This window comes from Pongo pygmaeus, chromosome 8 (assembly GCF_028885625.2).
Source record: "Pongo pygmaeus isolate AG05252 chromosome 8, NHGRI_mPonPyg2-v2.0_pri, whole genome shotgun sequence".
Lineage (NCBI taxonomy): Eukaryota > Metazoa > Chordata > Mammalia > Primates > Hominidae > Pongo > Pongo pygmaeus.
In genome coordinates, this window is record NC_072381.2 from 96,295,801 (window position 1) to 96,310,343 (window position 14,543).

At 45.9% G+C, this 14,543-nt stretch overlaps 1 protein-coding gene and 1 pseudogene across 3 annotated transcripts in view; one reads left to right on the top strand and one right to left on the bottom strand.

The window, feature by feature from the left end:
• Nucleotides 1-1,155: 1,155 nt before the first annotated feature.
• On the bottom strand, nucleotides 1,156-3,424 carry LOC129006220 (ADP-ribose pyrophosphatase, mitochondrial-like; annotated as a pseudogene).
• Nucleotides 3,425-11,503: 8,079 nt separating this feature from the next.
• The window catches only part of PCGF5 (polycomb group ring finger 5), a 122,453-nt gene continuing 119,413 nt past the window's right edge, over nucleotides 11,504-14,543 (top strand). For 2 of the 3 annotated variants that reach the window (XM_054503687.2, XM_063669979.1), the window contains exon 1: nucleotides 11,875-12,023. The gene's annotated coding sequence lies outside the window, so the exon portion shown is untranslated. Of the gene's footprint in view, nucleotides 11,524-11,874; nucleotides 12,024-14,543 lie in introns of those variants that run through there. The other variant, XM_054503689.2, reaches the window with a different exon arrangement.

Sequence of the window (14,543 nt, forward strand, 5' to 3'; positions counted from 1 at the left end):
CCTCCCAGATTCTACTTCTCAGTGGCTGGGAATATTACCAGAAGATGGCCCTTAACTGTCAGTCCTTTTTGGGGATTTTCTTGGCTGAAGAAATTCTCTCCCTCGAGGCCACACCTCCTTCCAGGGACAGCCATATCCAATGACTGATCAACATGGGGTATAAAGGCTTGGCCCCATAACTCCAATTCAGGGAAGCTAGAAGGGCCTTCCCAGCTCCAGAGTTCCAGATGGAGTTGGCTGAGGCTTCCATTGGGCCTGCATTCCAGCTCAACTGCTCACTTTGCTCAATACTGCTTTCTTCTCCTTCTTTCCCCAGGTGTTGATCCCAAGACCACTCCCTAGTAAACATCTTGTAATCTGATCTCCCTCTTGGAGTCTGCTTCCCAGGGAGCCTGACCTGCAACATAAGAGTACCTTCCTTATAGGGTGATCCTTAGGAATCAATAAGTCACCATACATAAAGCATGTGAAAGGGTGCTTGCACATAGTAAGTGGAATGTGACAGCTATTATTATTGAAGCAATCCTCTTATGAAGCTATCAACTCCTGCAATTGTCTTTATTTCTCCCTCAGTCATAAAAGGCTTGTTATAGTGGTTTGAGTTAATTTTCCATATGTTGCAAATAAATTTAACTGGCTTTAGGTGATGAGAAACAGAAGAAGAAAACAGGTTTCTGACCTATTTGTTGCTATTGGAATCCCCACATTCTTGTCAGAGAGGCTGTCTCTGTGTTTGCAACCTGACTATAAGCATCTTCTCTGTTTGCATATTGGGTTTTTATTTTAATTGAGAAAAGATAGGTGTGAATTATTGTATTTTCATTAGGCTTGGATTACATACATGTCCTGATAAAGGCACCTGCATGACAAGAATCTGCATTTGTAGGGTCTTCTCCTGAGATGAGAAGAAACCAGTATCTTCAGCTTAGTTTATTCTGTTCAGACAGAAAGAGTTCTGATAACCAGAGGGCTGGATCTAAGCTCATTTTGTCACTGCATTTTTTTTTTTTTTTGGTCTGGTTCATAAGCACTTGATCCTTGTGGACCAAAATAGAGATTGAACTTTTCCCATAAAACTGAAGCTCTAAAAAAACAAAAAAGAAAAGCCAGAGAGCTCCCATACTCAAAAGCAAGGAATACAAGACCACATAAAGCTAAATTTAAAAAATAAATGTTAACTCAAAAGTCAGATTATACATTAGATTATGCCACATTAAAACATCAGGAGAAAGAAGAATTGACAAATGCAAACTGGCTGAAAAGTAGAGGCTATGGTTGTTAAGGAAGATGTCATTGTTTGTCTTACAATTCTCCAAAGAGCAGTAGCTGTGTAAGTTAGTTTAAACCATGTATACAATATATACAGCACGTGATTATATTCTTTTTCTAACAGGAAAGCCAAAAATTCTGTGATCCCATTTCCCCATATTTGTCTATTATTATTCCCTAATACAAAGCCTTCATAAAGCACAGTTTTGGAAGTAATCACCAAAGAGGTGACCCTCCCTGTCCTGTTTAGTGGGAGTTATGTGCTGTTTGCCTCTTACCCACTCTTGATCATTTGAAGGCCTTTGGCTCACATGAGACTCCAAGCTACTATCCCTGACAATCAGGATACATATCCTCACTTCAGTGGGCATCTCGTTTCTCAGCCACAAGTTGAATAAATTGGGAGTGGCTGGCATAAAGCTCAAGTTTATCATTAATGTCCACCCATTTCACTTTCTTGGCATCATCGCCAGCTTCCAGAGGAAGATGGTCCATTATTTCATCATGGTAGTTCACAGCCTCTGTCTTTATCCAGCAGTTATCTGTGTTCCGAGAATCATCCACGTAGCCTTTATAGACCACAAAATGTTCCTGGCTGAGGAGTTTGTGCAATTGTCTCTCCAACTCCTGCATTTCTTTCCTAGATTTCTGTAAAGAGTTCATGGCTTCCTCGTCAAATTATCTCTTCAATGTAGCGCTAATTTTCTCTCCTGGATCCACCATCCCCCCTGGGATTGCCTATTCTCCATGGTCCTTCCTTTAGATGGCTACAAATTGCAGGATATTTTTCCCAGAAATAGGGGGGGTAATTTCGTTTCCCCGGCTATCTCTTTTCCATCTAGTTAAGATGGGATCTACAGCATGACTGGGGCCCCAACACCCCAAAGGCCCTTGGCCAACCAGTCCTGTCCGAGATGCAGGATTTCTAAGTCTACCCTTCTCAATTTCATACAAGCCATGCTGGTTCCTTCTCTCCACATGCCCATCCTTTTCGTTAAACTTAGGAGAGAAGTTCCTTTCACCCACTTGAGGGTCTGCCCACAGGGGCCCAGGCAAGATAGAGCTGGCAGTGTACTCCACGGGCGTTACTCTCGCCACTCGGCCAGCCAGCTCACTTTCTCATGGGGAACCAGGCTTCGCTCCACCTTGGAGCCAGGGTACGGAGGTGTCCGGGCCTTCTCGTGGAGCTTCTCAGCAGTGCGCTTCGAAACTGACATGATGAAATTTAGAGAAAACCCATGTGAGGAAAACGGGCTCCAGCTGGCCGGGATGTTGGGGCAGCTGCCGGGCCTGCCTGTCACAGAGACAAGGTCATGAAGGGAGACATGGTCGCTAAAGCCTTGGACAGGCGGCGTCCAGCCATGCAAGCAAGACCTAGCGGCCCGAGGGGATTTCGGTCGCTCTCTGCGTGGGGGCGCAGTCTCCACCGCAGATCAGCACCCGCCCGCGGGGAGGTGGCCACGTTTCTCTCCTGAACACCGGTTGATGGCCCGCCTTCCTAAAAGGCCGTGTGGCGTCTCCAATGGCTACAACGGGGCGTGCCCATGGCTCGTGCGTGGGGGTAACAGTGCCGCGGGGTGGCCAGGGGCGTACCACGACCGGGCCGCGCACTCTAGCTGCCGCCCTGGCGTTTTGGTTGTAAATTGAGAGATTTCGACCTCTGGAAAAGCTCCCAAATGTAAAGTGCTGGGGTTGAGGACATCTTCCTAACAACAATAAAATTAGCAAAGGACAACCACCAAAGTGCCATTAGCCCACTAGCCATTTACCAGTAAATTTAGTTCACTAGGTTTAGGATGCTGTCTGTTAGGGAGAGGGCAGAATGAACTTGGGTTTAGGAGTGGACAAAACTCCCTGTTTGGGATGCTTAGAAGCCGAGTGGGGGGTGGCCTCAAAAAAGAAGGGGGACTCACCTGGTATACTGAGCGTGGTGCTGATGAGAACTCCATGAGAGGGTGTGATGAGCGGAGTATGCGTTCAAAACCTGGGTTTATCATTTACTACATGAATGGTTTTGGCAAGTTGCTTAATCTCTCTTTTCAAATGAGTATTTGCTACAGAATGCCAAGTGCTGTGCCAAGCACAAAAGAGTGAACTGAAGGCTGGATCAGGGGCCCTTTGCTTTTAAAAGGATTCTGCTTGGACAGGCAGCACATTTTTATTAATATATATATACACACATATATATACATATACACATATATACACACACATATATATACATATATATGTGTGTGTATATATATATAGAGAGAGAGAGAGAGAGAATTAGCACTGAAAGGGCAATGCCAGGTATCAGGTAAAAGTTAAACACAGGTTAAAAACCCAGCTCCAATTCCTCCACGTGCCACTTTCTTGGGGGAAGTTACATAAGCTCTCTTCAGGTTCCTCATGTGTAAAATGAAAATATTAATAACTACCTCATAGGGCTGTGGTGACAATTAAGTAGGATGTTATAACATGTGTTAGCTCAACGTCTGGTCCACAGCATAAACTCAATAAATATTAGTTGTCATCACTGTAATTATCGTTAACTTTTTTGATTCTGCACCTTGAAAACTGTAGCTTAGAACAGGACAGCTGAGATGATTATGGGAACTGAGCAGCTCACATATGAGGTCAGAGTTAAACAGCTTATGGTTAGAGAAAATCAGGATGAGAAATAACAGAAATTCAGGCTGAGAAATAACAGCATCTGTCCTGAAATGATAAATAATGAGAAGAGGCACGGTCTTAGTCATTACTCAGAAGGAAACAAGCCCTAGGGAAAGGTATCTGATCATTTGAAACAGTCCCATTAGAAAGATGTTCAATGAGTAAATGATTTTATGGTCAAATATGTTTGGGGAATTCTACATATTTTATCACCCTGTCCCCTTAGAAATTCAGGGTTCACATTAGTGTTCTAAAGATCCTGAAAATTTCTATAAACACAAATCAACATTAAATTGTTTAATTTTGTTTCATCTGGTATTTCCATTCTCTGGTTAGAAACATTTGACCAGAGAATGCTTCTTTTTTGTAATAACTGGTAACATATTAGGAACATACTTCCTCAAGTTTAGAAGGGTTTCAAAATGTATATGTGTGATTGAGGGTAGGTCCCTAACCATTTGAAGTTATTACCATCATCATAACTACGGAAGGCAGCTACAGAATACATACCCAATGCCCTCATTAAACTCCAAACAAGACGAGGCAGGTTTCTAGAAGGCTTGAAACACAGAAATAGCTGGGGCTATGGGGAACAAAATGGTAGAAAAGGACTGAGAACAGAGAAATATGAGACATAGTCATCCTTAACCATCATTGTCATCAACATTGTTGAGGGTTGGCTGTGTGCAAAGCACTGTACAAAGTACCACTGGAAAAGAAAGATGATCCTTAAGGGACACAGTCCCAGCTCTATAATTCTTGTCTTTCTATGCCTCAATTTTTTAAATCATGGAATTCTATTCCTCCAGGTCTCCTGAAAATGTATTAAGAAAACCACTGATAGAAAAACTTAAAACATTTGGGGAAAAGACACTGTGAATTCCTCATTATTTCCAGGTATCCTACTTCAACTCATAAGAAACAAATGGAGCAGATGTCTTCGGTCTGGTTCTGGCTTCCTCCCATCATAGGCTTTGTAGCTTGCATCTGACCCTTGGCTTCTTTGGGTCTTGGTTCCTCACTAGAAAAGGAACCTGTTGGCCTCTGTTACCTATAAAATTCCTTCAAGACTTAGCATTTTATGATTCTAGGATCTATGAAAATCTCATTATTAGAAGGGCAAGTTCAATTTTTGCTATGAATCCAAAAGACTAGATGTTCAAATATAAACAGCTAGATGCTCAGGGGGAAAACACACCGTTGAGGAAAGGAAAGGAACAGGGAGGGTATGGTGTGCCACATACAAGGCAGAAATATAATAATTCATGGGTACCTGGAAAGGAACTTCAAAACCAGTAATAAGGCGTTTTATTCTATTTTTAGCATCGTCAGCAGGCAGAAGATGGTTAGATAAGACCATTTGATGATTGTGGTACAAAAGATACCCTAGGGGCAAGAAATAAAATAACTACAGTAGAAACCAAAAGAATTATTTGCTGGGAAGCCACTGGGGAGATTCCCTTTCTTAAATTGTCTTCTGAGGCAGAAATGTCTGAGGTAGAACAAGCAGAGCTACACACAGAGAATTTTCTGGTTCTATCCATGAGAAAGCCCTAAAGGAACTGTAAGGGGCAATCAGAGAATAAATCTTTGGCCTGTCACTATGAACTATGCCTGAGTCAGAGATTGCCTGTGTCATTCCCATTTTATAATATTAAGGATATTATGAAAGGCAAAGTGGATATGTGGAGGACCAGGGTGATTACAAGGTCCAGGCAGTGCAAGAACCCCTAACCATCCTTCCTACCTCTCTTTGGGAAGTACAAACAAGTGGTACCCAGCACATTTAATTACCAAGAATTATCCATCTCTTCCAAAAGTGATGCTAAGGCTCAACTTCAGAAACAAATCTTGAAGGAAAGCAGAAAAATGGTTTTCTCCTCTCTTTAAAGTGGTAATAATGATAATAAATAACAAATTAACTACTATATACTAAGTTATTTCCATGTAACAGACTGGTGTACAGGTTTGTCCAGGTAAGAATGCCCAGTTTTGAATCCTGGTTTAGCCACTTCTTAGCTAGTTGACCTTAAGCAAGTTTTTAAACTTCTCTGGGCCTCAGTTTTCTCATCTAGAAATAATAGTGGTATCCATGTTATAGGGTTGATGTGACATAATTCATTTGAACAGCTTAGACTAATGTTTGGTCAATAGTAAGACCTCAACAAATAGTTATTGCAACTATTACTATTAAGTACTTTACATTTGTTATCCCATTTAATTTTCAAACAACCCTTTGAGTTAGGCACATATACTAACAATATCAACAGTTAACAGACTAAGGACATTGCAGTTCATAGAATTAAATGTGCCCAAGATCACATAGCTAGTTATTACTATATATTTCAGAACCAGAAAGGCTTGACAATATAAACTCATATTTTATTGATAGTCTGAATGCATGTTGAATTTGATTTTATATGGCAAAATGGCACCATTTTACTATACCTGTAAAATTTTTGACTTAACATTAAGTTGGTTCTTCTGCGGGGTTCACTCTATAATAGGAAGAATTTGGAGACAGTGAAACCATTAGCAACCTATTGTAACAACAGTTGTAAAGAGAAAATGCCCTGATTCATGGGGCAATTCAGACAAAAAAGACAAGCAAGAGAGACATCCCAAAGTGGAAGTAGAGGCCTAAAGAGAAGGAGTCATCAAAGATCACCCATTTTAATCCTAAAGAGCCCAATGGATGGTGGTGATTGGCATAAATAGGGAAGTCAGGAGGGGAGCTGACAGTGGAAAATTCACTTTTAGCTGTGTTTTAAGGACACATGATAAGAGGATGGAGCATGGGATGAGTGCTGAGGGAACTGGAGATTCTGCCACTAACATTTTTGTTCCTCAATTTCCTCTTTCAAAAATGACAAGTTGATGTAGAATTAATCCTTTGGATTCCTTCCAACTTCCTAGAGGAAGCATGTAAATGAATTAGAGGAAGTAGAAGGTAGATTTCAGGAATTCAAGAGGCAGTGAGTGATCAAGGTATTGGATCATTAGTCTGGCCTTGAAGTGAAAGAGAGAAGTGGGACAATTACTTACTTTTTAAGATTAAGACAAATGGTGCCTTTTAAGAAATGACTTAGGCAGGATTAATTAATACACCCATATGTAGAATACAGGCTGTCGACAATTAACCTAAGAAATCTAAAGTAAAATGTGTAACAATGAAAGTCAAGTAGGCTTTATTTATAGGAGAGATAAGCTTCAGTTTGTGTGGTGTGATATGAAGGTGTTGGGAAAGTCCAGCTGCCCCAAAAATGTCTTCCTGATCTTCTTAAAATACTGCCTGGCTTTACACCATTAAAATAAACCTCTTTAAATGTACTTCATAATATAAAATGCACATTTATTTCACATTCAGCTGTTACCATGCTTTCCGGTGCATTAGGGTAGCAGGATGACAACTAGCTACAGTGAACTGAGGAGACAAAGATTTGAAGGGGGAGGAGGAAGGGATTCCTTTGGTATTTGGTGCAGCATTACTCGTCAGTCAGTTCAACAACATGTGCCTGCCTATTATACTCCAGATATTGAGCTAGGTTCTAGACATTAAAAGGCAAGTAAGTTGTGGTTCATTGCCTCAAGATGCTTATGGTCAAGAGAGAGTGGACTACATAAAGGTCATGGGGCTGGAGGAGTTTTGAAAAGTGGGACCAGTGACTAGGTAAAAAGGAAGAGGGACAAAGAAATTTGTTCTCTTCCATCACAACTTTGTTGAAGAATTAGACACCACAAACAATGCTTTTTCTTGGTCCCAGTGAATCCCCCTAAGGAACTACTAAAATTTAAGCTGGTAGAGTTGACACCCTGTAGGCTGAAGAATAACAGATAATTTGAATATCTTTAATTCAATATTTTGGCCCTTTGAAATTTAAATTAGTAAAAATTTTACTATATCAGAACTTGTAACCTAAACAGTTGACTATAAAATATAGGTTTACTGATAATTTTTCCTGCTGCCTTCCTCCCCTGGAACTTCACAGTATGCTAAGATTGCTGAGGACTGGTGGGGGGAACCAGGGCTAGCAGAAGCAGGAAGCAGGAAATGTAGAGAAATTGGAGCTAGAAAGATAACTGAGCACTTCTTTAAACAGCAGACTAGAGGAGCACCATATCGTCACAGATGGTGTTAAACAAGCATCATAAGACATAGCTTCAAATAATGCAGGGAACATACAATTAGGGCCACAAAAACTTGGGGTACCAGTTCTATTTCTGGTATTTACTAGCTGGATAGCCACGGGAAGTCATAATTTTTTTTTGCCTATATTTAATGAGTACTGTCTATATGCCAGGCACCTATAACATGTCTATAATTAACTGAAAGTTCATGGCTCCCCTCAAATTCGTATGTTGAAATCCTACCCCTCAGTGTGATGGTATTGGGAGATGGGGTCTTTGGGAAGTAATTAAGTCATGACAGTGGAGTCCTCATTAATGGGATGACTGCCCTTATAAAAGGAACCCCAGAGAGCTCCGAGGCTCAGTGTCTTTTCACTATGTAAGGATACCATGAGAAGTCAGCACTCCAGAGGAGGAAGAAAGGCCCTCAGCCAACCCCTGACTGTGCTGGCACTCTGATGTCATACTTCCAGCCTCCAGAACTGTGAGAAATGAATGTTTGCTGTTTAAGCCACCCAGTTTACGGTAGTTTGTTATGGCAGTCTGAACTGGGCAAGAGTGTTTTACATATGACGATATTTCATTCTCATGAGAACCCACTGAAGTAGATTCTATCGTTTTTCTCTATTTTATAGATGATGAAACTTAACCACAGATAATTCAAGGTCAGATAAATTAAAATTTGTTAAAGTAGGGATTTGAATACAGGTAGTCAAACTCTAATGCCCATGTTTAATCATTATGATATTCCAGGTATTAAGTCTTTTAGGCTTCAGTTCCCCCACTTAAAACTGGACACGTTGCACCAAACAATGCTGAAAATTCTTTCTGGCTTTAAACACTATGATTCTAATTATATAAATCATACCTATATTTAATGTGCTCATGGTTAATCTGTGTTTCTGAATAGTCTCAGAGAACTGAGAGCTGAAGACAAGTTTCTGAAATATGGCTTCATTTCTTAGTTATCCCTTGTTTCAGTCAAGGTAAACCACATAATTTACTGTTCCACCAAGAATACCCTTCCTCCATTTCCATCTGTTGAAAATCTATCCATCCTTCAAGTGCCAGCTGAAATTCCACCTCCTCTAAATAGCCATGCTCAGTCTTTGGGGATTTAAAGTACGGATGTATTAGACTATTGGGGGTTGGGATTTGGGCGAAGTATCTGTGCTAATGAAAGGAAAAGATGTAGGATAAGAAGAAAGGTTGCAGGGAACCATGTACAGGAAAGGTAAGAGAACTGTCAGCAGTGTTGTTGGTGACGGGCACAAAGCCTTCCTTGTGACAGGCAATAGCAAAGTCACCAGATTATATTAAATGTTGCCCAGCTAGTAGGAGTGAGATGAAGATTAAATGAGATAACGCGTGTAAAATATCTACTACACTGTCTGGAAGGGCAGCAACATGATAGTTCCTAATCTCTTCCTTCCATAGGCAACTGGTCATCTCCTTCATGCTGAAGAAAGCTGCCATCCTGCCCAGGGAGGAGTAGGACAAGAAGAGGGGAGAAGAGACTCTGGGGAGGAAAAGAAGTCTGGAGGAGACATATGGGAACACAAAGAAAAAACGAGAGCCAGAGTACACAAGACGAGAGAGAAAAAAGAAATGTAAGGGAGTGGCAGTGAAGAAGAGGATAGAAGGGTAATGGAAGCAAAAGGGCAAAGAGGGACAAGTAAGAAGGAGAGAATTCTAGGACTCGGGAAGAGAAAGTTCCTGCTGCACTGCGGAATCCGGCCTAAAGGAAGAGGCAACCAGGTGCAGCACCCAAGCCCAGGTGCCAGTCATTTGCCGCTGGGCTCTCAGACCCATTCTCCTTTTGCGGCTCTCACATATTCTGTAGGGATTCTGAGCCCTGCCCTCTGTCATCTTGTCCACTGGCTTCTCCTGCTTTCCACCACTGGGTGGCCTTGGAGGGTGGGAGGAAGGGAGAAGCAAGGGGGACTCTCATCCCCTACTTTGGAAGATGTCTGCCGCAGTAGATGCACTAACTTTGTGCCTCCAACTCCTATTGGACAAGCCCTCCAGGGTTCTGGCTGTCTCCTCTCTTTGCCCCTCCAGCCTCAGGGCAGAAGGCACGTCCAGCAGTTGCTAATCTCAGGATTGCCTCACCTTACCCTAGTTGAACGTCCAGTTCTTTCAACACTTGTAACTAATTTGCTGCATTAAATTATTGCTATCGAATCACTTGGGAAAGAAAACTTTACTTTCACTGGATTCACTTGCAGAGTTCAAAGACACTTTTCCTAATGGGACTGCAAGCAGTGCATCGGAGAAAAAAATCTAGCAGTCCCAGGAGTCAAAAAGGGTCAGGGTCTACTTCAGTGTTTGATCAGACAGCGACAAACCCACACTACCTAACAGGGCCGGAAGGCTCTTAGCCTAGGAATTAGCTGTAAAATGACTGGGTTCATGTCTACTTTTTCATGATTTACTCTATTCTCTTTGATCACCGCCAGCCTTGGCTTAAGAAACGTCTCTGTAGAATTCAATTTTATTCCTCAAGGGTTACTTAAGTGCCCATTATGAGTATGGAGGGCACATAGGTGTGGTGGGGAGGAGATACAGAGACGCAGGAAAAATGGAGGGCATGCTCAGTTTTTGGAAGTGTTTGCTTCCTGCAAGATGAGGTTTGTGGACCTATCAGGAGAGCCTCTTGATAAAGACTCTGAACTTTTCCAGTCCCACCAGAGCTGCAGACACTCGGAGGCAATATTAGTCTTACAGCTTTCATTTCTTCCATCACTAGAGCTCTGTTAAAAGCAGACTCCTCTTTAAGGAATCCACAGATCAGAGAGGGTACAGCACAGGCACACAACTGACCCCCAAGTCAGAATGATGCCAGCCACAAGGGGGGATTCTGCTCGGGGGAGCAGGAAGACTGCACAGACATGGTAGGAGACGGCTACAGGAGCTGAGTCCAAGAAAGTTTGACAGGTGGAGGCGGCTAAGGGGTTTTCTGGCAGAGAACAGAGCAGGACCAAAATAAAGTGTCAAAGGACAGACACATTTCAGGTGTTGTCTGTAAACGGAGGCTTTGGGGTGAGGGTAGGGAAGTGGACGGGAGACTGAAAAATGGAGGCCCACCTATTGAGGACTCTGAGAATGAGGCATTAAGGCTCGAAGCCATGGTGAGTCATTGGAGGATCTTCAGCATAAGGGCGGCAAGGTCACTTCTGGTGGGGTGGCGGGGGGTGGGGGTGGGGGTGGGGGGACTTTGCGATTAGAAGTAAAGAAGCTGGAGGCAGGAAAAGAAACTGCGAGCTCTGGGGTGGGGGGCAGCTTATACGGGAAGCCTGGACTTGACCATCGCCAGGGAGGCATACTGACATTCGAGCTGCCTTCCATCTCTTCAAGGGCACGCTTCCTCCGTCTGTGGGGGGAGAAGGTGCCCCCTCAGAGGCTGTACGATTCGAAGTCTCCAGCCTGAGAAGTTTCGAATTTCTCCTTGCCAAGGTCGGGCCACTACAGGTGGGCGACTGCGAGCCCCGAGCGAACGCTTGGCTTCACGCCCGCCCGGGGCAGCCGCCGCGGCTCGTCCCCTCCAGGCCTGGGCACCGCCGTGGGCCGTGCCCGGCAGGACGCTCCGGGAGCTGCGCGGCGGCGGCTCGAGGAGGCCTGGCGGGCGGCGGCGAGAGGCTGTGCCCCAGTTTGTGTCCAATCAGGGAGTGCGGGCTGTGCCCCGAGCCGGGCAGCAATGCGTAAACAAACCCACGGTAACTCCTCCGCCCCCTCGGCGCGCTCGCCCCGCGCCCGCCGCCGCCAGCGCCGCCGCCGCCGCCGCCGCGGGCTCTGCTCTCCTCGCGCCCGCCCGCCGGGCCGGCCCAGCCCCCGCCCCGCGCCGCTCGCACCCCCGCTGCCCCGCCCCGCCCCCGCCGGCGCGGGCTCCCTCACCTACCGCCCCACGCGCGCGCGCTCGCGCACCACGCGCCCCGCGCGGCCCGCCCGGATCGTGGCCTCTCGAGAGCAAGGTAAGGGCGATGCGCGGGGATCCAGGCGGCTTCCCCTCCCGACGCGGCCCAGGGAAGTTTCTGGCGTGGCTGTTTTCCGCGGGGCCGGGGGGAGGCCCCGGGAGCCAGGCGAGCCCAGCGGGCGGGAGGGGGCCGCCTGGCGCCCCGGGGTCACAAGTTGCCTAACCTGACCTCGGTGCGGGCCGGTGGGCGGCGCGGCCGGGCTGGCGGCGCGCGGAAAGGGGCTGGAGGCACGGCGGGGCCGGGCGGCGGGCGGGCAAGGGGAGGGCCCCGAGGAACTTTCTCTTCCCCAGAGGGGCGCCTTCCAGTCCTGGCCGCGGCCCCGCCGCGGGAGCAGCGGCTCCCTGGCTGGAGGGAGACCATGAAATGTGTTTGAAGAGGCTGACGCAGTTTGTGACGCTCGCGGCTTCCTGATGGGGACCGGCAGCAGCGGCGCCTCCGCCGAGGAGGGACGACCCGAGTCGGCGCTCGGGCCCTTCCCCCGCCGGCAGCCGCGCGCCCCGGCGCCTAGTTTGGGGGACGCTGGCTCGGGGCGCGAGCATCTGCTCCCGGCTGCGCGCGTCGCTTCCGTTTTGATTAGCTCAGGTTATTATATAAGATGTCACGGAGAGGAAAGGGGCGAACGAGAGGCGCGTTGGGGAGGGCGCGGTGGCCTTCCGCGAGTGGCAGGGAGGGGCAGGAGGCAGGACCCGGCGGGACCCACCTGTACGCCCTCCGCGCCCCCTGCGGGCGCTGCCCGCGCGCGTGCCAGGGTGGTGGGGTGGGGGGGCACGGACGGACGTGCCCGCTGCTCCCCTCCCCTCCCCGCCAACACTCGGGCAGCGGCCGAAACGTGCTATTTTTTCGCTGCCACCTCTTCTGGGTCTACAGGTTTCTGGTCCCAGGCGTTTGTACTTTGAAACATTTGTTTAATATTAAGGAAGCTGCGTGTGCGGCCGTCATAGTACACCCGGAACGTGTGGCCGTGAGCTCCAGGGCGGTGAATGAATCATCGCCCCGCGGACCGGGCCCCGATGATTCATGCGGGGTACACACACGCGCGCGTACTCGCTATGTACCTCTGACCCAGGCAGAGCGGCCCTTCTGCAGTGATGACGCTCGGAGGGGCGGGGAAGACAGTGCAAAAGGACAGCGGGGTCCCCCCCTTCCACAATAACTTGTCGGGGGGTCAGGGACGCCCGGAGGGGCGGGGGAGACTTAGTGCAAAAGGGCAGTGGGGTCTCCTCTTCCACACTAACTTTTGGGGGGTCAGGGTCCACACATTCCCCAAGGCTTGTTTCGCGTTCTTGAAAGAGTTACAAAATTCCACCTGGCTACATTAATCTGTTGAGGAGCGCTGGTTCGCGGCAGGGCTGGGTCCTGTCTCATTTGGTGTCAAGTGAGGAAGGTATCAGACTCTGAAGGAATCCACCTAGTAATTGCGTCTACCTAAGTAGCTCTGAAGTAATTAGAGAAATTTTAAAAGTGGATCTTAAAAGAAGACTCCTTAAGACTAGTTTTTTGAGGGTTTTTAAAAAGCCAGATCCTAAAAGGAACATCGGTTGCCATTCATGAATACAGAATTTTTCCCGCTGTGATCACTCTCAAAGATTAACTGGACTCATTCCCACCTCACATTAGTAAGACTGAATAAAGTTTTCTCATCATTTAAGACTCACCTCAAACGGCATCTACTCAGCCAGGCCTTCTTGATTGCCTTCATTATTTCCTGTCCCCTCCCCCCAGGAGCCACCCCATAGTACTATTTTATTTTCTTCATTGCGCTTAATCGCTATCTGATCTTACTTTGTTTAGGAGTTCTTTAAGTCTGATCTCTTCTTACTGGAATGTAAGCTCCACTATGCTAGGGATTTGGGCTGTTTTGTTCGCTGCTATAACCCTAGCACCTAGAACAGTGCCTGGCATATATGAAACACTTAATATTTGTTGAATCGTGAATGAATAAACTCTTTTCCAGATTTCTTGGTAGGACTGTTTTGGCAGTTGAAATTCAGTGCTTTTTTTTGTGGGAAAGTCACCAAGTTGGTGCAGTTCTAATTTTCTTCTTTTTCCTCCTGGTTTTCTTTTGATTGATTTTCTCCTCTGTGATGTTAACCTACAGCACAAGAAGGGTTTGAGCATCATATCCTAAGACACTTAGTATGAAAAAAGATAAAGCATGTGGAGCTCTGTCAAAAGAAAGTATGTTACTATGTAACTTCTGGATGATTGAAAATATTATCTGTGCTAGTTGAAGAAAAAGTGTAGGATATTGAAATGGAATCAGCAAAGTCAAATCCCACAGTCCTATGTTTTCACTCATTTGGAATACTAATATTTCCATATCTTTCCTCCGCACTGCCTGGAAAACAGCCTGAAGTTTAGCTGCAGTTTGGGAAGGTTCATAATAGATACCACTTAATATGAAGGTTTTTTGTTTGAGACAGGGTCTCACTCTGTTGCCCAAGCTGGAGTGCAGTGGCGCAATCATAGCCTCAACCTCCCAGGCTCAAGTGATCCAATATGAAGTGTTAATTTAAT